This window comes from Achroia grisella, unplaced genomic scaffold (genome assembly GCF_030625045.1).
Source record: "Achroia grisella isolate CSIRO2021 unplaced genomic scaffold, CSIRO_AGI_Agris_v1 utg5633, whole genome shotgun sequence".
Lineage (NCBI taxonomy): Eukaryota > Metazoa > Arthropoda > Insecta > Lepidoptera > Pyralidae > Achroia > Achroia grisella.
Window position 1 is genome coordinate 518,931 of NW_026712943.1, and position 26,207 is coordinate 545,137.

A 26,207-nucleotide genomic window follows, 5' to 3' on the forward strand; every position below is an offset into this window, starting at 1 on the left:
ATTGACTTTTTTCTGTTTTATCGACGATATCAACTACAGGTAATGATGGTTATAGCAGCAAAGGCACGTTAAAAGTTAAAACAAACTGTTTTTCTCCTAATTTCGCACGAAAAAGGCTTTCATTGATTGTCTTCTAGGACAATAGTGTTACCTAAGAATGATAGTCAACGAAATGATATGATTATTCAGGAAGTGCCCGGATAAATAAAAAATTACAAATCAATTGACAGCGTGACTAACGCAATTCATTATCGACAGGAATTTTTATTAAACCTTTCTGGACTGCTACCATACAATTTGACGTCAAAAATCGGAATTTCTCAAAAGCATGTTGTGTTCCTGTCATGATTTTGATTTTTTTTAGCCCATCTAACATGTGCATTGCGCAATGGGACGGGCCACGGCTGGGTAACTAGCACATATACCAAGAGTACCGATGATCCCAACTGATCTGCCAATACATTTAAACGGCTTCAATTTCCTGTTAAAATATCATCTATGTAGTAGATCTATGTATGTTTTGATCTTGAAAAACTACGCGGATTTTGATGTGTTTTTATTTAAAATACAGAATAGATAGAGTGACTCAAGAGGAAGGTTTAGGATATATAACGTCCCACTACTGAACATGGATCTTTAAACGCACGATAATCTATATATTCTATGGCCACGCGGGCGAAGCCGTGGACTAGAAAGCTAGTAACCTATATATTTCTTTAATATAGTACCTACCTTACCTACTTGTGATATAAAATACATTTTGAAAAAAAGAAAAATTTTGTGAAAATTTGTAGTTAATTGCATGTTTATCGAGGTTTATAATTTTACTTCGTAAATGTTTAGGAGGTAAAATGAAAAACGCATTATTTTCCATTAGCAACTCGCCCTTTTGGTATGTAATATTATATTATCTGTGGTATGGGTGTTTGTAACGGTGTTCGCATAACTGTAAGTATGTATTATACACAACGTTACGGGTGAAATTCTCTAAATGATAGTGAAAACCGTATTAAGATCTGATTCGTGGTTTGTTAGACAAATAAGTCGAAAAAGTTACATTATAATTATATGGTACACCCGCCTAAGCTAACGGTGGCGAGGCACCGGTGGAGGATGATAAGGTAAACAAGAGTCAGGTCAGTTAGCCCGTCGTGATAAATCTGTGGTCATCAGGAATTTATCACAATTGCTTCCAGGTGGAACTGCATGGAGGTCGGTATGGTACAATACCCTTCCTAGACAAAAACAGTATATGGCTATTGTAGACTTTACTTTTTTTACATTAAGGTTTTTATTTAATACTAGCTGCACCCAGGACTTCGTCTGCGTGGAATTTAACTCTATTAACTCTATGACTAGACTAGACTATCTGTTTGTTCCGGTTAATCTCTGAAATCTAAACCGAATTTGTCGGGACTTTTTTTGGCAGGTAGCTGATGTAATAAGGGGTAACTTAGGCTATTATTTCGGTATATGTTCCGTATTTGTATTCATATGCATGTAGTAATAAACGGTTATTTCAATACTACAAACAGACACTCCAATTTTATTTATATGTATAGATAAAGGTTATAAACACGGTCATAAATTTAGATTTTACTAACGACAAGTCCCCACTTTGAAAGATTGTTATGAACATATAAACAGAGGTAGTGAGGGACTATTAATATAATACATGTTTTTAATATTATAGTTATATAGTTCACCTGTAATCGAAGAACTTTACATGAATATTTTAATGAATACATTCATTGAGAAAAGTTACGTATGTAAGATTTGTCCTTGCATTTTCTCTGTCTATCCCCATAGAGACATGCGTGATGATATTTGTATATATATGAACACTACGATAAGCCGATAATACATACGCAAGGCACGTATACCTGTGAAACACCGAAGAATTCCCCATTTTCCTACTAAAGAGCAATTTGTACCTGGTAAATTCTTTTTGATCTTAATGCGCAACAAAGCGTACTTACTTTAATAAACGATGAAAGTCGCTACCTTTACACTAATGGGAATCAATGGAGTGTAGTACAATGATCAGAGAACGTTCATAAGGGGGCATCTGTAAAATAGGGGAAGGGGGATAAAGTATGACAGCGGATAACACGTGGATTAAGGAGCTACAAACTGCGTGAATCATGATAATTGCAACACAAATTAATAATTGCCATAATTTACAATTGTGTTAATCTTGACGAGACCCAGACCGGGACAGTAGAACAACCAAGCACCATTGCACTGGCGAGGTAGATGAGCTCCTCTTTGGATACTTTGTTTCTAGCTGGTACAGCCAATGCACTCATGTTGCATCTACCCCATTCTTGCTCGTATGAGCGCTGTTTCTAAGTAATCTTCTAAGGGCCAGCATTTTGTCTTAGTTAAAAAATTCACTGCGTAAAAATACGAAAGTCCAAAATGCAATAAATATTATTAATCTATAATGCAATAATAATTATTAATGATATCTAAAAGAGAACGATACTAGAACCTAGAACGATTTTGTGGCTTTGTTAATACAAAATATAGTAATTTAAAATTATGTAATAAAAAAAACTGTAAACATTTTCAAATACCAATTATAATTGTCAGCACAGTAATATAAATACCAGTTATTATTAGTATTAGTAGTTATTATAAATACCAGTTAATATTGTCAACTGTAATCTTGTTCTTGCAAGTGTGTATCTGAAGCTCTTGCAAGTGATATTGATTTTAAACATACTATATATCTTTTTGGACGATCAAATAAACCTACAATAACGCTGTATAATTCAGACAGCGCCATCTAGTGCCAAGTCAAGTAGAGCTTGTGTTATGGGTAATAGACCACTGTCAGATTTTGTAAATACGTATAATATATCCAGATCATAACGTATATACATATATACGTTATGATCTGAATGTTTTCCAGATCATAACAAACAATCATACTTATGAATACAAATGTTTAGACCGTACGAAGAATCGAACCCGCAAACATTGGAAGTAAAGCGGTGTCTAAACCGTTAGCCCACAAACAGTCATAATACACGAAAATTAACCTGTTTTTTTTATGGATGATAAAGGAATGATGCACTCGCCTACGCTAACGGTATACGCTCACCGGGCACCAGTGGAGGATGATAAGAGAAGCATGATGTCAGGTCAGTTAGCCCTTCTTAGCAAATGTTAGTATACCACAATGGTTCTCAGCCGCGTGGAAGTCGATCAGACATAGTACATGGTACTAGCAATGGGATTACTATCACAAATTACTATCAATCCACTTCCTTTTAAAATTAGCCGATTAATAATTAAAATATGACAAGCAGCTTTAGTAATGTTGTCAACATTACTAAAATTGGTGTAACGTAATTAAACATGAGTCTTATAGGTTAACGTTTTTCACTACAAAAGTTTATTAACTTTGTTCAGATTCGACCTGTTCTTATGCTTTTTTTATTATTATGTACAGTAATATCTGCCGCTTCCTTTGTGGCGATTTCCTTTTGACCTATTTTTTTATTATCCTCATACCTACTACTTTTTATACGTACCTAATTATACATAAACTAGCCACCCGGCTTCGCACGGGGGTACATGTTTTATATATATAAACCATCCTCTTGAATCACTCTATCCATTAAAAATAACAGTATCAAAATCCATTGCGTAGTTTTAAAAATTTAAGCATTTTCGACTGAAGAGTCATTCAACGCCATTAGACTATGATCTGAATGATCTATTGACTGTTGATTTGGACTATTATCATCCGTGGTGCTAATAGTACCTATTATTGGACCCAAAGGCCGCCGGCCGTATTGGAAGAACACTAGGGCGATTCAGATCAAGCATTAACAGTCATGCTCATAATCTGGTACATGCTAGTCCTGAAAACAACATGTAATAAGAATAAGTAGTGTAATATCATCATTACATAGTATAAAACAAAGTCGCTGTCGCTGTCTGTCCGTCCCTATGTATGCTTAAATCTTTAAATCTACACAACGGAATTTGAAGCGGTTTTTTAATAGATAGAGTGATTCAACTGATTCAAGAGGAAAGTTTATATATGTTTTACATATACACTCGTGCGATGCCGGGGCGAGTAGCAAGTATAATGATAAATGTCAAGTATGTGTGATACAGTTGTGTTGTGACAAAGTTGCGCGAGGAAGCTAAACATGTTTATTAGTAGAGTAAAAACATTTCTATCAACCATCTTCGTAAGCTATAGATTTCATGCTAAACAAAAGCGCGCTAGAACCGATCGATCCCCCGATCGGTTCTAGCGCGGTCGATCGATTCAAACGGGGATCGAAATTACGACGGGCTGAGCCGAGGTTCGAACCGCTAGTGGTGCCCTCAGACTAAAGTCGTATCCATCAGCCAGGAGTTGGCCTTCAGCCGCTCCATAAGTCCTTCCGCGGGTTTGGAATGCCATCTGCACTCGCCTCCTAACGTCCGGTGAAGCTGTAAAGGCCAGCTGCGGCCAACAGCATTGGAGTAGTCCGAAAAAAAACCGCGCTAGACTGTACTTAAAAAGGAAAAGAAATGTTTTGTAACTAAAACCCAAAAACAAATAAACCGACTTCAAAAATTGTTATATCAGTAGAATACAACATTGTCCCAAAGTAACATGAGCTATATATTAATAGGATAAATTAGGGATCCCTACTAAAATTTTAATAATGTAACCTAATTTGTAAAAAAAAGTCCACCTGTGCAAAAAGGGACGGACCAGTAATGGGCAACCAGTATGACACCTTGTTGGTCTACACCGCTTTACTTCCGATGGTAGCGGGTTCGATTCCTCGCACGGTATAAACATTTGTATTCATGAGTATAATTGTTTGTATAAGTCTAGGTGATTTCTATGTATTTAGTTACCTTAACTTGGGTCTAGATGGCGCTATGTGAATTGTCCTGAGATATTATTATTACTGTCTTATTTGTAGTTTGAGTATAGTAGAAATATGCATACAACACTTCACTCACGTTTCCACTTGCGCATAGCGCGCTTCTGTTACTCATTATGATCTTAAACAAACCGCACTAAACACTAGTTAATTGTGTATCTATTGATATTTTAGAAAGCACCGAAATGTGATAATGTTCTATGCACATATGCATGTGTAGGTCAATGCTTAAGTGTTTCTTAAAACAAATAGTTCAAAAGCTTGCTTTATTCATTTAAATAGGTTATACTTTTCGATTTGAAGACAAAAAATCATTAGTAATTTCTCAACAAGAGCAAAACAAAATTTTATTTTGCTTGGCACATAATTACATTTACTTTTATTTCAAATAGCAACGGGCATCCGAGCAACTAGCTCATATGAGCTAGTTGCTCATATGAGCTAGTTGCTCGGATGCTGTGATCAGTTGGGATCATCGGTATTCTTGGTATCCCAACTGATCTGCCAATACCATTTAAACGGCTTAAATTTCCGGTTAAAATATCTTCTATGTAACCGACCTATGTATGTTTAGATCTTAAAAAACTACGCAGATTTTGATGAGTTTTTATTTAAAATACGGAATAGATAGAGTGACTCAGGAGAAGGTTTAGGATATATAACGTCCCACTACTGAACACGGTTCTTTAACCTATATATGTATATTCTATGTCCACGCGGGGAACTAGTTTGAAATATAAATGCCTTTATTATGATCAAAAAATGTATGTGTGTATGTAGTTTAATCCAATAAGATAAATAAATATAAGACCAGAATCTGGTATGCAAGATTAGTTAATGTCGTGTCCAGTTGTAAGGTAGAAAAAGTAAAAACATAGGGACTAATCCTAAACATGCCATGGAGTCATCCATAGTTTCTTTTAAAATTCAATAACTTGGCGAAATAATTGAGTTATTTGTAACATTTATTATTTATACGTATGTTTGTTACTCAATCACGTATAAACTACTGAACGGATTTTGATGAAACCTTACAGTAATATAGGTATTACATCAGAATAATACGTATGCTATAATTTTTTAAAATATGTAAATTGGGCGAATCATATATAATGACTGTAATGCAGATAAAGTTGTGCGGGTAAGCCAGTAATTTATGCATATATAATATATATTAATAGACTAAAACATTTCTATGAATCTTCTTGTTAATTTAATTCATCTATTCACATGTAGTTCAAGCACTATTCAAACCTACTTTTATATTCTTAGTTCTGTCAATAGTCTAGAAAAATGTGACTATTCAAATTTCATGCATCTGAGATACCGTTAACTCCCAACGCGTCAGATCAGTTGCCAGTATTTTATTACCTGCCGAATAAGGTTCTAAATAAAGTAAACAAATATTCAAACACCGATGACCGATTCATAATACGGCAGCCTCTCATAAGTGAATCACCAGAAGCGCGTGCAGTAAGAGTGTTGCCATCTTAATCGTTTTGCCGAAAGAGCTGGTATTTCGCTTCTAAGGATTGGAAAGATTTTAACAGACAAAAATTGTTTATGATTACTATTCTCTAATTGTAATTTGTATTTTATGCAATAAAAATTCAATTTTAAAATAACTATATATTTTCTAGTTACTGTAATTTATCTAATAAAAATATATTTTTTAATAACTTTGTAGTCCTATACATAATAGAAATAGTATATTATATTATATAATTGATTATGGTAATTATGTAGTTCTGACAAAATTTACTTCTGACAAAATATTTTTTTTTTTATAATTTAGTACATTTTTTAATTTAGTTTCATTTAGAATTATAATTTGGTAGTTATTTTAATAGATACATTACTATGGACTCAAAAATTTTAAATTTTTATAGTTTTTGATTATTTTATTAGGTTTCAAGGACCAGTTAGGTGTTTGTAGTGGGCGTCTTCATAGTTTGTTGGTAACACTGAGCACTTATGAAATCCAAACCAATTACCAAGTCCGCGGAACATAACGGTTCTGTATGTAGTTTGCATTCAACTGGTCAGTTCCGCTGCTTCCTTAATTCATCGCTATTAATATATATGTATATTCTTCTTCTTCTTCCGGCCTTATCCCATTTTCATTTGCTTTCATTTGGCTCTCCTAATCATTCTTCTCCAGTGGTGTCTATTTTGGACTGTTGCGGGCTCTATATTTCCGTTGTCCTTAAGGTCCTTACTAACTACAGACATCCATGTTAATTGGGGCTGTCCACGCTTTTTCAGTCCTGAATCGAGATCGAGAACTTGTCTCGTCAAGTGGTCTTCCGGTCTCCTCATGACATGGCCATACCATCTAAGTCGTGCTTCCACGAGCTTATCCAATATAGGTCTTATTCTGATAGTGCCTCTGATATAGTAACTCCGCCTGACCACCTGAGCATTCTCATCTCGGCGACATAAAGTATGTCCGATTGAAGATTCGTGAGTGGCCAGCATTCCGCGCCATATATATTATAAAATTATATAAGTCCAATGTCTGTATATTACAGATATCGAAAAAAAAGTGCGGTTTTTATTACAGCAACATAAAGCAAAATAATGTTTTATAATTTTTGTCTGTCGGTCAGTTTGTATGCTTGTACACCCGTAAATACTACATAGAATTTAATGCAGTTTTCAACATTTTTTTTAGATAATTGGAATAGAAAATCTGACTAAGCAGTAAAACTAGGTATTTATGTATATAAATACCTCTACAGATATAACGTGATGTCTGTAGTCGTATGTATATAATATAGTAGCCTAATATGTTCTGGCTCGTGTCCTGTAATTTCAGCTTTTAAATGCCGTTAGATTATTATATATTTAGGTAATCAAGCGTATACCAATAGTAAAAGAAAACTTAAAGACTAAAACCATGAAATATGTGTATTGCTAATTCAACGACCAGAATTCAAATTTTGATAAGTTGTATAGAAGTCATGAAGTGATATTGGACATAAGTTCTATACTAGTTAAAATTACAACTCTCTGATTCAAATTTAATGGCTGAAAGGGGAGTGAGATCGAGACTCAAATACCCAAGCAAACTTTTTACAGTCGACCTTTGGTACCTAAATAAGTGATATATTAGTAGAGATCTTTAACTTAGAGGTATAACTTTGAATGTAGCCTCCATTCTATCGCAGGAATCTTATTCCGTGCAAAACAAGGGAGGACTAGTTTATACGAATAAAACTATATCCTTGTTCTGTTTTTTTTTTGAGACTTGATAATGGAATGGAGCACCCGCTTGCGCTAACGGTTTACGCTGGCGGGGCACCAGTGGAGGATGATAGGATGAACATGAAGTCAGATCAGTTAGCCCAACGAGACAAATTCACCGGGAATTTATCACGATGGTTTCCAGGGGGAACCGCGTGGAGGTCGACCTGACATGATACATTGCTAGCAATGGGGTCATTAGTCCACATTACTAACAATCCCCTTCCCCCCTCCTTGTTCTGTTTGAACACGGTCTAAGAGCACCTATTCAAATTAAATGGCTCCACTTATTCTATACAATTATGCCTTTGTTATGTGGGATTTGCCGTGGTTTTGACATCACATAAATTTAACTTTAATATGTCTTAAGTCAAACGCGTTAGGATTCAATTTACACTACATTAAACACATCAAATTCAAATTAAAAAATCATTTATTCATGTAGGACATTTTAGTCGCTTATGAACGTCCAGTTCAGTATACCAATTCAATTCATAAGAACTGGCAAGAAACTGAATGGAATTTCTTTTCTTTATAGCCAGTTTATTTACGATGTATATTTATATAGGAGTCTATGTCTAACATTAAATAAAAATCCCGTGCATTAACAACTATTGCCATGCACGCTCGTCATTCAAGAAGTCGTGAAGATGAGCAATGCTTCACGCTTTGCTCATCTCCAAGACTGCTACCGCAGGTGAGGTGGCGTAATGAACTTTAATGTTAATTACCTGAAAGTCGATTTCTCAATATTTGTAACTTTGGATATTATATCCAAAGTTACAAATATTGAGCAGCGTACTATAAGCGAATAATTAGTTATATCCGTATTCTAAATTCATTCATTTATTCATTACTTAAAAGCGACGCTCTTATCGGTGGAGCTCTTGCCACTTTCCATGACCTTCTATCATACAATACAATAAGAATAATATGTAACTGAAAAAACTATTTTTTTCTAGAATGTTCTTTTAATTTATACTACTTCTCGTTTCGTACCGGGTCCGCGTCGTTTTAAAATACATGTTACAACGAATGTAAGGTCGTTTCGCTGCAGTGAATGCAGAAGACTCGCCCTGAACAATACTTCCGGATAACGCCATAATAATTGTCGAGATAAACGAAAACATGAGTAAATTCATTCAATTATCTTAACTATATATACATACCTGTAATAGTATATATATATAGTTATTCTATATTGTGATTTTTATTATCAACTTCATGATTTAATTCGAAACTAATTACATCTTGAATCCTCAGTTTCATAATGCATTTACCAAAGTCAATATCACAACCATGCAAAGTAAAAATATTTTTTAAACGTACATTACGATACGACTGTTATAATTTCTAAAAAAAGGAGTATATTCGACCTTTCTGTCAAGAACGTATCCAATAAGAAGAACTAAATAGTAACCTGGATCTTCTGATAAAACCACAATTTTGTATATTGAATATACGGTGGTTCGCTACTAATGGAGTAGCGCACCACCTAGGTTTCTTTCGTATACTTTATTATATTATTATAATTAGTCCCTCTGTTTTTAACATTTTCATAGAATAAAAACATAGTGGTGTACCTAATTATATAATATATATACATTAACAATATAGTTCTGTATACATTTTTGGGTAGACTGTATAGCGTGCAATTCATCAATCTGTAATTTACTGAAAATCTATAGACTCGGGGTAAACTGTTCTATTGTTACGGTTAGTAATTAATTACCAAGTAAACCAGGGAGGGCAAGTAAGTGAACGATTCACGCGAATGTACGCCGAGGCTTCAGCATTGATAAGGGGTGACAACCCTGAAAATTCAAAAACACCAGAAGTGGATTCCAACAAAGCCTATTTATTTAGGGTTGATTTTTATTTAAAACTCTCAGAGGTGAAAATAGAATAACAGGAAACGGTGGGTGAAAATAGGGAACAAGACATGTTTGTTCAAAGGGTAATTAATTTGTACATTTGTTTTATGATATAATCTAAGGGCAGAGTAGCAGTATTTCCACAATTAAACTAAAAAAAAAAAATTAATATCAACGAAAGTGAGCAGTTTTTTTTTTCGGGCTGCTCAACTGCTGTCTGCCGCAGCTAGCCTGTACAGCCTCACCCAACCAAAGGGGGCGAGTGCAGATAGTACTCCAAACTTGCGGAAGAACTTATGGAGCGTCTGAAGGCCAACTCCCGCTTTAGTCTGAGGGCACCGCTAGGGGTTCGAACATCGGCTCAGACCCTCGTAATTTCGACCCCCATTTAAATTGCACTCGGGATCGATCGGAAGGTACAACCAAAGTGATGGTAGGCAACTATACATATAAACAGCACTACGTACATCACGTTATCATCTGACATGCGCGATACCATTCATGTATGCCATTTCAGAAGACTAAGATGATATCCTGTAATTCAATGCCTAATCACAAGCTTACAAAGAGAGCTAGTTGGCGCCGGAAATAGGTGAGTAGTAACGGTAAAATTAAATCAAAATATCTTTTTATTCATAAGATCTATTACAGATTCTTATGTCAACTCTATTATCAGTTCAGAGTGCTTTCGAGCTGAAAACTAACAAGAAAGAACGGTACCTACATACTACGTACTTATTACATTTAAACAAACTCTACCTAGCTTGGGACTAGATAGTGAATTGTCCTGAAATATTGTATTTTTTTATTATATATTCCTATATTGTCGTTATAATATATTGTTATTTTTCTTCATTCATCTAGATTGTAGAACTTTTTTTAATTTTATTGATCCTTCCTTTTCTAATTACTATAATCCATTAATAATCCCTTCGTTTATGTCTAAATTGAATCTAAATGATAATTGTCTACAGCTTTCTACAATCCATAAATCAGGCCTGTTGATATGAATTGCCGATTATGTTAAATCGTAAAATGGTTGGAAGAAAGTTGTTACTAAAACTCTGATTAAGCGACGAACTCTTTAGCACGTCTTCCGTAAAATTGACAATTATAAGAATTGTAAATATTAATTCGTTTTAATAATTTATTACATTATGTTAAATCGTAAAATGGTTGGAAGAAAGTTGTTACTAAAACTCTGATTAAGCGACGAACTCTTTAGCACGTCTTCCGTAAAATTGACAATTATAAGAATTGTAAATATTAATTCGTTTTAATAATTTATTAACAATCACGATATTGTAATTCATTCTTCTAATTTGTCTACATTTAATTGTACTATATTAGTAATTTCTATTATAAACCAAGAGTACGAAAAAATTTGTGACATTCTTTCATTCTTTTAATAAGTCAACTAATATTTTTATTAGATTTAAATAGATAGAGATTGACTCAAATATACTACTGTTTAACACGAGAAGATGGGGGAAAAGAGAATTGTTAGTATTGTGAATTGAAGATTCCATTGCTAGCACTATACATTGCCATGTCAAATTGACCTCCATACGATTCGCCCTGGAAACCAAGTTTGGACAAAATCGTTCTACCTGACATGCTCATATTATCATATCAAACTGGTGTCTCACCAGTGTTAACCGTAAGAGCTGGCGGGTACACAATTCCATTTTCATCAATTATAATAATAATAATATGATTTATTTATTTCTCCTCACAAACATAATGGCAACAATACATGTAGTATTTTTTATAGTAAAATACTTAAATTTATTATTTTAATCGATTTGCTGTGAGGAGCTGGTGTCTGAGATAGGCATAACCTGTAATACAGATCACCAGTTAAAAATGTTCATCTTCTCATCATCCACTAGCGCCCTGTTAGCGAAAACCATTAGCTTAGGCGAGAAACTCTATAATCTTTTATTAAAAAAAGACAGGAGTATCAATAGACTAAACAGATGTACCAGTATTAACTAGTTGCAGCTTCAGGTGCTAAATTCTGGTATCAATGATGAGAATTTAAATATCATGTGCGATACCGTAGTTTTCAACGCACGGAAGGGTTTCCTAAGTCTCGCAAGTTTAGTCCATCGCATAGTTTATTAAGACCCTATATTATATAAACTACTGTTACCACTTACCGTCAAGTCGGCTGTCAACTAGTCATTTACAATATGCCTCTCTACTCTGTAAATTCACTACCTCATCTCCCTTTAATCCTACAAAGCAAGTTACTTGGCTGATGAAATAGATGAGACTGGCCTTTCCACCTGGGTTAAAAGTTATTACATAGATTATGTATAGATTTTAAAAGAAGGCCTATTTGATAAGCAATGTTCATATTAAAAAGCACGCGTAAAGGTTTACTAAATCGTTTATCTAATAAAGTACTATTAATTACTCGTAGTCCTTACTCAGTTGTAGCTAATAAATATTTGGGCAGCAACGTCATTAATGTAATGAGTTTCATTAACAATGCAGCACTGGCCAATGACTTAATACTGTGATTTAGACATTTTCGTGTCTTCTTAGAAACAATTTGGTTTGTAATGAAGTAAGAATATATTGCGTCACCCCTCCTTTTCTCTCCCAAAAAAAGTTTCTTGTTTCATTTCTAATCTGGTCGACACCAAAAAAGTTTGGTGTCTACATTTTGCGGTTTCAATATACATAAAATTTAAATCGCCTGCATCTACCGCCTTTTCTTTCCTATTCTTGACTGCAGCTTCAGTGATGGAAACTGTGATAAAAAATGAAAGGTGGATAGATTACAATATTCCCAGCAAAATTTGGTAAGTCAAAAATTGTTTTCATCGCTTTTTCGTTCTTTGATAAACTGACTAAACCATCTGGGATGTTTGTGACACTGTTTTAGTTTGAAATATGACATATTGCAGTTATATCAAACAGTACAGAGGCACAACACGTTAGTCCTGAAGATTAAGCCTTCTGACGTCGCAAATCCATTTTATGATGTCTCTAGTGACAATGCTATAAGCGACGGCTATCCCTTTCCTTTGCTGTTCCAGATACATAAAAAATCATTCAATGTTAGAAGACACTGCCTGCACTTCTATTGACTTACTTACTCTTTACGCGGCTTATCTCGACAATGACGGATAAACGGTTTATCTCTAAAGCTCACTAGAAGTTGCGTAATAGGTTTAAGTCGAAGATCATTTAATACCTAGGGAACTCAATTAACACTGCTGATAATTAATGGCCCTAATGAGCACTGGCGCACCTTCTACAGCACGATTTGTGACAACAAATAGGTACGTAATGAGACATTGTCTTCCGAATTTAAACTGTAAACTGAAATATTACAATCGGAACAATGGATTTAAATTCAGAAACCCACTCAATATCCAGTCAGATGTTGTTTGTCTTAAAATTACTGAGTAAGACAAAAGCTTCTAAATTTGTACGAAAACTTGGGAAGGATGGAAACTTAATAGGTACAGTTCGTTGTAATCGGTGACTAACTGTTGTCCAATTTGAGTTTCAAAACGACTCCTGATAAGAACAGATATTCAATTCTAAAGTAAGTATTTTTAATGTTACAGTAGGTATTTTATATAGGTTGTATTTTTTAATCGCCTGGATTATCCTAATAATTATTTGTAAAGAAAAACTCTACCCACTCGATCAATGATAAAAAATATCTTTATAATTGGTCAGGTTTTTGTGAAACAAAGAACTCACAGACACTTATAATGCCTGCCTTCTTGCAGCGTGCGCACACGATACCTCTAATAGATCTGCTGGTACAATCTCAAAACCAATTCCGATCATTTATTACAATTAATACCAATTTACTTATGAATATTACCTAGTTTTATATGTAATAAAATACCACCTTACTATACTTTAGAATTAAGATATTTCATAATGTGACGATAGCTAAAAATATTGGCTGTTTTAAAATCCCATATGTATTAAGTGCCTACTTTCTTCAAGACACGAGAGATAATGACATACACTATACTGAGAATGCGATAACAGCAAACAATAAACTTTGTGCGTTAGCTTTGAAACAATGCAACACTTCGTAGAAATTAAACATCAATAAACAAGAGCTCTCGACTCTCAATTGCACAGGCGTTTCTTTACATAAATATAGAAGTGCAATTATAATATAACACTACTCTTAAATGATCATATTAAATTCTATAATTACATTCACCACCGCGTAAAACAAAATAGATACCCAATCGTTTCGATCTCCATATATTTTTTCCAGTAGAGTCCGTTTTACTTACCGGTTTAGTGGGAATTTTGACCAGCCATGACTTTAAAGCTCACACATGCACACGAACAGCTTAAAAACAAAGTTTATAAAGTTTTTCAAAGTTACCGAACTCACAGGCTCTATAGCGCACTTCAATGCGAGGAATTCATAGAGTTGAGAAGTGAATCTTATGTTGTAATAATGATTTTTTGTTAGCGGAACAGGTTTGAAAGTGAGTTTGTAAGTTTGTTAGAGACGGCGTCGCGGGCGAGCGAGCTTCTACCACACGGTCGCTCGTTAGGGAGTACCACGCGATATGGACTCGACGAGCAGTTGCTAGTGTTGCCAACAATTTTCGAGCAAGCGCACTGGTTACATCCTCTGAAACTGCCACAAATCCCTAAATTGTTCAAAGTATACATGTATATTAACGAAACCACTACAACAATAAAATATTTAAATATTTTCTTGAAGAACGCATTTCATTTGAAATTAAAAAAATATTTATATACCAATAGTAGTCAGTCTTTTTTATTATATTCTTTATTTGATTTAAATTATACAATATTAGTATTTTAATGACAAGAAATTCTATATCTAAGACATCGCATATAAGATAAGATTTAAATTATAATTTTGCATAAATAACCTATTTATTTTATTATGTAAAAATAAAAAATGTTTGATCTCTTATTGTACCTTCATTATATAGGAATATTAATTAATTAATCATATTACAAACGTAAATTTTTATTAATAATCCTATTTTTAAGCCCTCTAAAATAGCTAATAAGCAGGAAAATTAAATTTTGCCCACTATAGAAGAGGTAAAATTACCCTGGTATAATGGTAATCGCAAAGATGGTAATACCGGCAGTTGCAGCGCGGAGGCGAAGGCGGGAACGGAACGGCAACGGCGCAGCGCTACCAGCGCGGCGTGAGGGGGGAGGGGCTGCGATGCCTCCGTGGGCCATAGCGTCATTGTTTCATCATTTGTTATCTCATAGCTCCCGTAGGAAGAATTACGTATCGGTCTATCTAGATTGGTTCCGACCCTCGCTCCAATCCCGAACTTAATTATTTTGGTAAAGAGCTATGTAGTTAACGTAGGTACTTCGAAAGTTTTTAGGTATATTTATAAAACTAATAGATTTTTTTTTAATTTTTGAAAATGGAATGGTGCACCTGCCTGCGCTTGCGGTTTTCGCTGGCGGGACAAGTCTAAGATGATAATATTACCATGACATCAGATCATTTAGACTTGACGACCTAGATGGTCTAACGGATTAACACAACGCTTTACAACCGATGGTCACGGGTTCGATTCCTCGCACAGCACACACATTTGTATTCATGAGTATGATTGTTTGTATGGGTCTGGGTGTTTTCTATGTATATTTTGTATGTATTTACGAAAAATATATATGTAATTGAATCAGTTGTCTAGTGCCAATAACACAAGCTTTAGCTAGCTTAACTTGGGTCTAGATGGCGCTGTGTGAAACCGCGTATATAGAACCTGACGTGGTACATTGCCAGCAATGAGTTCGTTGGTCCACATTACTAAAAAAACCCTTCTCTTGTAGGTAATTGATGATGAATTCGTCACGATGATGTAACCTCATCCTATAATCCTGTAATGTTCCCTTTCAGCATATACCGATTACATTATTTCCGTGTCAAATCACGGCTGAAGTAGTTAATATACATCATCCAATGAGAAATTAAACATAACAGACGAGAAACTAACATTATAATTAATAAAAAAAGTATATACCGATAGCGCAAGCATTTGCACTATTCCATTTTTATGATTACAAAAAAAATAATATGTAAGGAGACTCTTCCCTCTGGGAATAGGATTGTAAAAATGGTGACTGGTCGACTCCATTCCTTCAGAACACTACCGTATAACCAACTAACTAAACTAACTTCACTCTATCAATTCACTGGTGCTAGCGGATCTCCTTCGTCATCAATAAAGAATATAAATATCCGTCCAAGTAACTTTACATAAAAAATTCTGTTATACTGAGTCATCACGATTAAGTGTCAGGTGTGCCAGATGCACGCGCAACAAAGTTACCGTGCAATATTATACTTATAAGGCAAGTACTAATAACTTAGATCCTATTTGCTATTAGTCACGATCCTAGACTTCTCGCTAAAACTGTACTGCGATTTGTTTCCCATACAATGGTAATTTGTCCTTTGTTCCGCAAGTTCTAATAAAAAAAGTTAACGGAGATACGAAAGTTTATATTTAAATCTAAATATATATATATATTTTTTCTCTTTATTATGACACATACAGTCATTAAAAAAAACTTATGTATTATACATTATTACTAAAAAACAAGACATTGAGTATCGAAAATTAATTTAACAGTAGTATTTACTAAAATGAATCGCTTCGTTGACATTTAATAATGCTAAATATGACAGTTAGAGATATATAACTCAAAGGTGACAGACGTAGTGATCTATCAACGCACAGCCCAAACCACTGGATGGATCGGGCTGAAATTTGGCATACAGGTAGATGTTATGACGTAGGCATCCGCAAAGAAAGGATTTTGATTAATTCTATCCCCAAAAGAGATAAAATAGGATGAAAGTGTGTATAAAACTTTGTCAATTTTAAACCGATCGGGCTGAGACTTTGCATGCATAAAGCTACTATGACGTAGGCATCCTCTAAGAAACGATTTTGATAAATTCCACCCCTAAGGGGATAAATTAATGCTAGCGAAGGCGCGGACAAAATCTAGTATAGAATAAATTTGGATTTAATTGTAAGTTTATTGAATGATTAAATCAGTTTTAATGCTTGTATTATGTACGATATATGTATGTACTAAATATATACTATGTATATAATACCCCGGAAACGTTGTTTTGCCATATAAATTAAAATCGCTTTTTAAAAACAGAGGTTAATGCTTGTGAAAATTTAGGGTAATGTGTATTTTTAATGCCACAACGTAAAAATAAAAAAATGTCCAAAGAAATTAATGTTACTGGTGGACAACCCCTATCACTTATGAATATGGGTATGAAAAATAGATATTACCTGATTCTCAGACCTTCAGAATAAAATATAAATTTCATAAAAATCGGTCAAGCAGTTTCGGGGGAGTATGATAACTAACATTGTGACACGAGAGTTTTGTATATAAGATATACATATATATGTAACATAATCACGCTGTAGTGTAGCTTTAAAATTTAAATATGGACTTTGCCTGTGACTGGGGTTTGTTTTATTTTATAACTGAAATTATATTTATATTTTGCTGTGTGACAGTTTCTTTATTTATGCAATAACAGATGAGTTTCTTGCCCATTCTCCCTAACACAATGGACAATACAATAGACTTAGACTTATATTGTATCCATATATTCTGTACTAATTATAAAATAGTTTCATGACTATTTTAATTGAAAATAAAGAGAATAGAGAATGATATAGAATAGAGACAATTACTCTAAGATTAATTTAATTTATTACAGAATTTTCTATCACAGACATCAGTAAGAAATATATTCTTTATTCTAATACTAGCTACCCACCCCGGCAGTGCACGGGTGTACATGTATTATACATATAAGCCTCTTGAATCCCTCTATCTATTAAAATACCGCTTCATTATCCGTTGCTTAGTTTTAAAGATTTAAGCATACATAGGGACAGACAGCGTCAGCATTATAAAAAAATACCAATTAATATTATACCAATAATTTAATATTAATTATTGGTATTTTTTTATGTATGACTAGCTGTACCAGCGACTTCGTCCGTTCATCCGCGTGGAATTTAATTTTATTTATCTAAAATAAAAGCTGCCTAAGTTAGTTTTTATTACGTCAGCTACCTGCCAATAAAAGTCCCGTCAAAATCGGTCCAGCCATTTCATTTGATTTTGGTGTATATACTAGTTTTATTTATTTGTTCAGATAATAACGATAGATTGTATCAAGAGGACGAACATAAACTATTTTTTATTTCAATAAATCAGACGATGTCGCGTGGAATATATAGTAGAATAAAAATTATTGCAGTAAACGAAGTAAACCAATCATATTGACTAGAGCAGTTATTACAACCAACACTCATAATTTCCAACTATAAATTGACATACAAAGTTATAACGATTGTATTCGAACTCACGTCCTTGCATGTTTACAAGTCAGACTAATAAACCACACGGTCACTGTACACTCATGTTCTAATCTATTCTTATTAAATATTTAAACTACAATTGCAGTATGCACGCGAGAGGACATTCGTTTACATTGTTAGCTGTTACATTGAATTGGAATATATATGCATTGTAACAAAGCTATCTTTCAAAGTTCCGGTGACTCATACATGGTCACCCAACTGCAAGCCAGAATAACACCATGTTTTGTCTCGTTCTAACCTTTTAATTTCAGGTATGTCCGTCTCTTACGGTATTAATAGGGTCCAATTATTTATTGATGCGACAGCGGCTTTTAAAACATATACGTTCGAAGTCATTACTAGTCCTAAAAGTTATAAAATGTTATGAGTTTTAGTTATTGGTTGATGAGCAATTTTTTAAAGTATTTGATATGGCACACAATCTGATCGCCTACCTGATATTCTATACAGATAAATAAGTATCATGATATCACGTTATCACGAGCGGTGCCGTTCTGGATAACTGTCACGTCTCGTATCTAATTTCGCAGCCTAATCTGCACCCTACAACCGAAAAACAGGATATAAAGCAAACTTGGCGTCTGTAATAATTGAGACTGATATAGGTACCGATTAGGGATGTTAGGGACCTCCGTAACCATAACCGAAACTATCGGATATCCGGTATAAAAAAATATTCGTAACCATAACCGCGTCCGAAATAAGAGTTTCGGATAATATCGGATAGGGGCGGAGCCTAATTGAGACACGTTATGTAACCATATTATTAGCTATTTGCTTTTTCTTTTGGAATTCTTTAAAAAAATTATATCCGTAACCGAAATTAATCGAAACTAACAGATAATCCGGAATAATTTTATATCCGTATCCGGTATAATAATCAATACTATATCCGAAACCTATCCGTATCCGAAATTTCATATCCATAACATCCCTGGTACGGATGCATAGAAGTTTTTGGTCTAAAATTAATAATAATATGTCATACAGCGTTATCTAGTCCTAACATAAGCAGAGCTTGTTTTATGAGCACTAGACAACTGATACAAATACTTAGATTTTTTTGTAAATACATACCTAATATACATAGAAAATAGACCAATCCTCACAACTTCTGAATACAAATGTTTGCATCGTACGAGAAATCGAACACGCTATCATCGGAAATGAAGCGGTACCGCCGAGGTCGTAAGTAAAATGCCATAAACAGGAAAAAAATAACTGGAAAGTTTAAAAAAAAAACAATACATAGCCAAAAAAGAAAACACTCGTCACAATTTTATGGATGTCAATATATTAATATAAAAGTAAAATAATAATAAAAGCAAAAAAAGGCAAAAAAATGCTCGTTCTTTAGGACTTTTTTCCCCAATAAAAATTAGATTTTTATTGGGGAAAAAAATTTAAGATTATAACAGTCTGTGTGCGGCTTTTTCATACAAACGGACACTTTGTTACTGTTTAAATATAGTTATGTACAAAAAGTTTCTCTAATAAATATAAAATACATTTATAAACAAACAAGAATATAATTAATAAATTGTAGCTAAGAAACGTCACCAGTATCTACGAAATCGTTTAAACAAACAAACTCATCATAATCGACTAGTTTGATAGCTACGATGCCACAGACAGACATAGACACGTCAAACTTATATCCCTCCGTCGGGTCAAGGGTTGAAAATGATACAAGTGACACAGTAAGGGATGAGAATGAAATCAGGTCACTTTGCCGTCGGGGTAAAGGCACCAGTATCATATTACTAGTGACGTGCCCATCAAATCCCATTCAATTCCATTAACAAAATCTATTATTTGTTGTTACCCTTTCATATTTATTTATTTATTCTTTACCAGCTACTCGCCCCGGCTTCGCACGGGTGTACATGTATTATCTTATATATAAAATTCTCGTGTCACAGTTTTCGTTCCCATACTCCTCCGAAACAGCTTGACCGATTCTCATGAAATTTTGTGAGCGTATTGAGTAGGTCTGAGAATCGGCCAACATCTATTTTTCATCCCCCTAAATGTTAGGGGTAGTCCACCCCTAAATTATTATTTTTTATTTTAAGGCAAAACACCGTTTGCCGGGACAGCTAGTTATATATATAAACTTTCCTCTGCAATCACTCTATCTATTAAAAACGACCGATTCAAAATCCGTTGAGTAGTTTTAAAGATTTAAAGATACATAGGGACGGACAGACAGCGACAGCGACTTAATTTTATATTATGTACCGTATGTACTATGTAGCCGCTGCACTGCAACCTACGATTCAAAGGTACTGTCTTTCTTCGTGTTCCATCACTGCAGGTAGTTTCTTAATCACAAACATAAAGTGTCAATCCACGTACCCATCATATAATTTAGATACAGTCCACTTAAATTAAGTTAAAACCATATTTACTTCAACCGCACCTCCATTTCTGTAGTTATTTTTTATTTTGTATTTCACTATAATCTCAGAACAATTCAGACAGTGCCATCTAGACCCAAGTTAAGCTAGCTAAAGCTTGTGTTATGGGTACTAGATAACTTATACAAATACATAGATGTATTTTCTTTTCGTAAATACCACGGATATTAGGGAGCTCCGTAACCGTAACCGAAACTATCGGATATCCGATATAAAAAATATCCGTAACCGTAACCGAAACTATCGGATATCCGATATAAAAAATATCCGTAACCGTAACCGAATCCGAAATACGAGTTTCGCATAATATCGGATAGGGGCGGAGCCTAATTGAGACACGTTATGTAATCATTTTATAGCTATTTGTATTTTACTTTTGAAATTCCTTACAAAAATAATGTCCGTAACCGAAATTTGAAACTAACGGATAATCCGAAATAATTTCATATCCATATCCGTATCCGGTATTTTTTTTTTTTTTTATATTTAAATACATTTTTCCACAGACATATTCGTCCGTGCCTTTTTTAATTTACTTTAATATTATTATATTTATTTTATTTCCATTTTTGTACAACTCCAGCCGAGATGTTACAATTTGCCTAACAGTGACACCGAGGCAGACCTTATCCGTCTGGCCCAGAACCACCGCTGGCCGGCCGGGTGAGTTGACAACATGCAGTGTCACCCATCTTTATTTGGAAGATTAGATTTATCAATATGCATATACAATTATATAAATCTTACACTACTACTAATTTCACAGTTTTCATTACATTGTGCAATGTAAGAATTCATAATATAACAATACACATTATGAATTCTTACACTGCATGTACAATTATATGAAATCTTATTCTAACACTATTTTCAAAGTTCACTATTTGTTATAGTCCAGGTTTTGTTTAATATATATATAATACGTATCCGGTATTATAATCATTACTGTATCCGAAAGCTATCCGTATCCGATCATATCCATAACATCCCTGGTAAATACATACATAATATACATAGAAAACACTCAGACCGATACAAACAATCGCACTACTGAATACAAATGTTTAAACCGTGCGAGGAATAAAACCCGCAACTATCGGAAATAAGGCTGTGTAATCCACTGGACCACCGAGGCCTATACTGGGCCATCAATATATTTTCACATATTGATGCTAGAGGCTGTGAATCCCTTTCATTGTGTGATCCATTAGCAGAGACAAAAGCGTACTTCCAATAAAACGGTACACGTGCATCCGCGCTAATCTGTCCAAATAAATGGATATGAGAGTATATACTGCACTTATATCATATTGTTTTATTTAACACATATAGATACAGATAGAAAAAAGTAACTTTTTTTCAAATATAAAAAATCAATTTCGGTTTAGAACACCCCTATCACTTTGAGGTATGAAAATAGTTTATGTCCTTACTCAGACGTACTGTATATATACACAAAATTTCATAAAAATGTATTATGCCATTCCGGTGCCATAAAAAATTGTGTATCATTTTTCTTCTATGTATATTGAAAACAGTTTGCAGGCGAGTCGCGGGGATAGCTAGTATTATACGACTACCCCTCGTCACTATATTGCACTATATTGCAAAAAATAGTGTATCATTTTTCTTCTATATTGAAAAAAAAATGCAGTCAAAGTCGCGGGTACAACTATAATTATACCAGTACAGCCTTCACTACTACATTGCACAATCGCGCCATAGAAATTGTGTATAATTTTTCTTGTATATGGAAAAAAATTGCAGGTGAAGTCACGGGTACAGCTAGTATAAAGATTTCTAACTATAAACTAACCCTATCTATCTGAATGTCAATCTGTTACCTTTTAACATTGAAATGAACCGAGTCTAATGAATTTTTTTTAGAAATAGATTCGAACTTGACCTGGAGCCGAGAATAAAACTGTAAGCCCGTGAAATTGGATATATCTATTTGTATGGAGTATCAACTATTTCTCTCTTCCATATTCGAGTATATACATATGTATATACTCGTATATACATATGTATATGTAGATAAAGGGAAGAGGATTGTTAGTACCGTGGACTAATAACCCAATTTTTCCCTTTTTTTTTCATACTACTATGGTGGCAAACAGGCATACGGCGCATCTGATAGTAAATGGTACGTGATGATGTGGCTCGAATGCTCAGATGGTAGGTGAGGTTGTCTTCAGCAGATTACAGGGTTGTAGAAATGATAGATTTGCTTATAGTCTTCAATTTAATGGGTAAATACTGTGATAAATTACAATTTTGGTGGAGTGAACAAAAGTTACTTTGCGTATTTAAATTGGATGGGTGTGCGGTCCAATCAGAACGCTCTCTTTGCTTGCGTTTTGTTGCTGCTTGCTGTACGCGACATGCCCCCGGCCTTGGAAACTATTAGGTAGTTCCCAATTAAACTGTGGTTGAGTCTTCTTGAAACAAAGGACATATCTTTGCATACGAACGCCGTACAGTGCCAGACGACGTACGTATATCTACTACACGGGAGATGCCATCCTTGCCTGGGATAGTATCTATGATGCGCCCCAAATGCCATTTCAAAGGTGGTAAATTGTCGTCCTTGATTACAACAAAGGTGTTTGGTTGCAATGAATCCATGTTCTCCGTCATTTGGTGTCAATAGGCTACGGTAACGTAGCCTATTGACGCCTGAAGCACAAGGGGTATCACGTGCGCGTTGCTGATCCTTAAGAAACCTTAATATACCTTTCTTGAAAAACCCCATGCTGTAGTCTCGTGAAAAAACCTCGGCAGGAAGTTAATTCCACAATCTAAGTGTACGCGGGAGGAAGCTCCTCTAAAACCGCACTGTCCGCTGGAACCTAAGTGAGGTTCCAGCGTGTGGGAATGAATTCCCTGTCGATAGCGAGTGGTGCGATGGTGAAAGGTGGCCGTAGGCATCCTGTCGAACAATTCCTCAGAACACAGTCCGTTGTATAATCGGTAGAACACATAAAGCGAAGCGAAGTCTCGCCTCAAACTAAGTGGCTCGATACAGATTGGGAGAGGCCTGAGAGAGATTGGGATCATCGACAATTCTCATTGCAAGTCTATGAACCGAGTCAAAAGGACCGAGCTGGTATCCAGGTGCTCCTGCCCAAAGAGCAGTACTCCATGTGCGGCCGAACTTGAGACTTATATAAGAGGAGTCTCTGGTCCGCAGTAAAGTACCGCTTCGCTCTATTGAGCACACCGAGTTTTTTGGACGCCAGCTTAACCTTTTCTTCGAGGTGACTACGGAACTTAACTCTGATAGAGATGTCGATACGGAGAATCCCAATACTCTTAGAGATGGTAATGGACGTGTTCTGGAATTGCGGAGTCACAGCAAAAGGGGTTTTCTTACAGATGGTGATGGAATTGTCACCAGCCTGCGTTTACGTTACGCTGGCGGGGCATCACTGGAGGATGATAGGACAAACATGTGTTCAGGTTAGTTAGCCCATCTCGCCAAATGGCAATTTACCACGATGGTTTCCAGGGGGAAACACGTTACATATAACAAACACAAAAATTAAGTGTAGGCTGAAAATAAAGAATAGATATAAATTTGAAACTCGGAAGAAAAAAACAGTACTAATATTGATACTAGACTAAACTAGAACCTGGTACTAGAACTAATCTAGAATATATTTTAAATAGGTATATATCTATACAATTGGCGACCTCGGTTGTCTAGCGGTCTAGCACATCGCTGTACGACCGATGGTCGCGGGTTCGATTGCTCGCACGGCACAAACATTTGTATTCATCAGTATGATTGTCTGTATCGATCTGGGTGTTTTCTATGTATAATATGTATGTATTTACAAAAAAAATATCTATGTATTTGTATCAGTTATCTAGTACCCATAACACAAGCTTTAGCGAGTTTAACTTGAGTCTAGATGGCGCTGTGTGAATTGTCCTGAGATTATTATATTATACATATATATTTAACACCGATAGTACAAGTTCATACTTATTTACCAACAACAACAGCCATGTTGTAAATGGGATGTAACAATATTTCTATACTTCTGAGACCCTTGCACTTAGTACACATTATTTCCTTTCTAGAAAGCATTACAATCGGTTTCTACCGTCTATGTCCGACCTTGACCTATCGTCAGTGACTAGGAGGAAAGCGAACAGAGTGACGGCGCGGCGCACCGCCATTACCACTCAGAGGATTCATCTCACGCTTCACTATGTATATATATATATATATCTAATAGAGCACAATATATATATCTTACTTTTTTATATTGTAACCATAGTAGCAACATTTCCTACTATTTTTTTGTACAAACTGATGTTTACGCTTCACTATATACATATATATAATAGAGCACTGTATAAAGTATATGTTTCGCTTTTTTATATTGGGGCAGCAATTCATAGAATCGACTTTTGTTTCGTACGAATATGATGTTCATAATTGTATGCTATCTATTATTATATATATCTAATAATATATATCTAATACTCGTAAATATATTTTGAAAAATAATTTATCAAGAAAAAAGTACTAAATGAATGTCTGTAATAGTAAATAATTATTTATACCAGGTTGCACGTGTAAGAGTCTTTTCTTCTATATATATATAGAAGATATATATATGTATATTGATGAATAATAATCCAATGTTGCACTCGTCTGGGCTAACGGTTTACGCTAAGAGAGGTGCTATGTTAGCGTGGAACATGATAAGTTGGACATAGGTCACTTAATCCATCGTTTATCATTATGGGGAACCTAGACTCCAATACTGACAATATATCTTCCAACCTACCCCCCAGTATATCGGTGTTTACGTCACCAGACAGTCAATCGGAAATATTTTACAATACAAAGATTGTTTTGTTGTCAGGCACATTCTAAATTAGTCTTAGCGTAATGTACATAACATATACTTTTTTAATATTAGCCTACCAAGTATCATAAATTCAACATTAATATATTTCTACCGTAAATTACAAATTGAAAAAAAAAAACCAAAACAGTGGATGTGTATCGCAGCGAATTCACGAAAAGCAGTGCAATACGGTATTTCTGGGGAAAGTTTCCGGGAAAGATTTTGCAAGTATGGCGACAAGGTCAGTGCCCATTTTTTTAGTGCCAGTGCCTATTAAGTTTAAAAAGTGCTTAAATTAAGTTTTTTTTAATAAATGATTTTCTATTCTATTCTATTCTATTATTAAACGTTAGAACTAAAATACATCATTATTCAAACATATTTCTTCAATATCACAGTAATTTATTTCGTTTGTCAACTGAAATTCCTTTGAACACGGTGTCGAGTTTTTCACAAT

The 26,207-nt window shown here is 34.6% G+C and overlaps 1 protein-coding gene across 1 annotated transcript in view; it reads right to left on the reverse strand.

The window, feature by feature from the left end:
- LOC131848577 (dystrophin-like protein 1) overlaps positions 1 to 14,575 on the reverse strand; it is a 273,072-nt gene extending 258,497 nt beyond the window's left edge. Inside the window, exon 1 of the mRNA XM_059198494.1 lies at positions 14,308 to 14,575. The gene's annotated coding sequence lies outside the window, so the exon portion shown is untranslated. The remainder of the gene's footprint in view (positions 1 to 14,307) is intronic.
- Positions 14,576 to 26,207: the final 11,632 nt, after the last annotated feature.